We start from the raw sequence: 2,618 nt of genomic DNA, 5'->3' as shown, positions 1-2,618 counted from the left end.
GCATTGAGAGCTGTGCTACATTAACAAAAAAAAAAAAAAAAAGTGTTCCTAAATTACCCAAACAGGAGGAGACCTTTTGTGCAGGGAAACTGCAGAGGCCTTCAGGGAGGAGACACGGGACGTGGCTGGGCAGGCCGCATGGAGGCCCAGTCAACATGTGGGCATCCAGTCAGCTTGTGGGCAGCCGCTGTGAGGTGCTGAGCTGGCAGGGATATGCACACCTCCTCACGGGGCACCAAAATGCTCCAGGGACATGACCAAGGGCACTGGAGAGGGCCCAGGGGCAAGGGATGCCCAGAATCATAGAATCATAGAATGGCTTGGGTTGGAAGGGACCTCAAGGATCAGCAAATTCCAACCCCCCTGGCACTAGATCAGCTGAGGTCTGGGGACAAATGATGTTTGTGGCCATGCCACAATGCAGTTTCTTACTGCCTTCTTCAACATACACAGAGCTGGTTACAATTTCAGACAGCACACAAGGCTACCTCTACCTTTTTTATTTTTTTCCACTGTAAAGACATGTGAGAAATGAGGAGACACTGGTGACATTGCTTTGCTGCCTTTCTTCCTCTAAGCTGTCTGGATGTACTTTGTTTTGCTGAAGTACTGCATACCATGTTAATTGCTATATAGGTAACACTGAAGTGTTAAATGCCGTACAAATAACTCTAAATATTAAACCTATTAGACCGCGCTTTCAGAAACTTCAGCAAAATGGCTCAGTGGTAGAACGCCTCTGCCATGTGGCTGACTTGCTCTCGAAATTAACTATGTGGGCGAAGAGGAATTTGTATGGCCAAGAAATGTGCTCCTGTCATGGCAAGACACCTTCCAAAAGGAATTAAAATATTAGTTTGAGTGAGAAGAACATACACCAACCCTGCTATCAGAATAAGTTCGCTGGGGACATTAAAAAGAATGTGGCCAGCAGGTCAAGGAAGGTGATGCTCCCTCTCCACTCTGCCCTGGTGAGGCTTCATTTAGACTACTGTGTCCAGTTCTGCACTCCCCAGTCCAAAAAGACAGGGATCTCCTAGAAGGAGTCCAGTGGAGGAGGGCCACAAAGATGATAAAGGGTCTGGGGCATCTCCCGTATAAGGAAAGGCTGAGTAACCTGGGTCTGTTCAGCCTGGGGAAAAGAAGACTGAGAGGAATCTGATCAATGTTTATAAATACCTACAGGGAGGTGGGAGGCAAATGGATGAGGCCAGGCACTTCTCGGTGGTGTGGAGCAATAGGACAAGGAGTAATGGCCTAAAACTTGAAGGTATGAAGTTTCATACTAGCATGCAGAAGAACTTTATGTTAAAGAGTGACAGAGCACTGGAACAGCCTGCACAGAGAGGTTGTGGAGTCCCCCTCTATGGAGATATTCAAGACCCATCTGGACACCTACCTGTGTGACCTATTGTGGTACCTGCTTTAGCAGGGGGGTTGGACTTGCAGGTCCCTTCCAACTCCTGCAGTTCTGTGATTCTGTGATTCTGTGACACCTCCAGGAATGCCTAAGCTTTGAGCTCAGCTCAGCGGGGATATCCTTAAGCAGGCACAGGATAAGGCAGTGGTGGAGCTGAGAGTGGCATAGCCCAGAGCTGGGCTGAGAGGGACCACTGTGTCACTCAAGTGCAGTGTTGCACTGACATAACTGTGCTTCTCCTGTTTCAGCCCTGCATGTCCAGCACACCAGCAGCTGCCATTATGCAGCCAGCCAAGCTTGGGTTCAGCAGCAGAGAACCACCACAACCGATAATCCAACGCAAGACAACACCAATGCATGACAACATCAACACCCAACAAAAGTTATGAATTGCGTTCCTGTGAATAGTGTCCCTCTGTTGGGCTGTATTATGGTATGCTTGCTCTCGCTCGTTCCCAACACCCAAAAAAGATGCTGGCTAAGAACCCCAGCAGCTGGAGTTGCCTGACTGCATACCAGAGGTGGTACCTGTGCTCCGCCTCATTGCTCTGAATTTCCCAGGGGCTTGCTTACACAGCTCCCTACACTTTACACAGGTTTCTGTGAGCTATACCTCCTCCTCCTGCTCTGGGACAGGAAGGGTGTATGTGGAGCAAAAGATTGTTGCCTAACCAAAAATCAAAACTATATACAGGTCACAGCGACAGCTGTCTTAAAGCCCCAAAGATGGACTTGCTGAAGAGCTTTAAATAGTGCTTTGAGGCTAATGGATAGCTTCACAGGGTGAAATGTGCCAGCCTGGAGCAGATCCTCAGCACATAAAGAATCAATGACTGTAAACTAGGAGTGGAAATTGGAAGAGGCAAAGCACAGAGCAGAACTGAAAAGAAATCACTGAGCAACTAATGTGATAGGGGGAGAACTGAAATGGAGAAATGCATCCTATTTCTACGTCCAAAATGGGTGGAAATGTGAGGAAGAGCTTTTCTAAAAATAAATAAATAATAATAATAATTTAAAAGTAGTAAAAGACTCTCCGGTAAGGAAAAAAATGTTGAGGAAAACCTTTGCACAGCTATGAGAGAGAAAGAAAAGGATGGCCTGCGATCATGCTGGAAAGGAACCTGCCTGCACATCAGAAATGAGTCACAATGATGAATGGGAAGAAGTTATAACTCCAAATGCTGCGACTATCCTC

The sequence above is a fragment of the Numida meleagris genome, chromosome 1 (assembly GCF_002078875.1).
Source record: "Numida meleagris isolate 19003 breed g44 Domestic line chromosome 1, NumMel1.0, whole genome shotgun sequence".
NCBI classification, from domain to species: domain Eukaryota; kingdom Metazoa; phylum Chordata; class Aves; order Galliformes; family Numididae; genus Numida; species Numida meleagris.
This window is presented reverse-complemented; position numbering follows the sequence as displayed.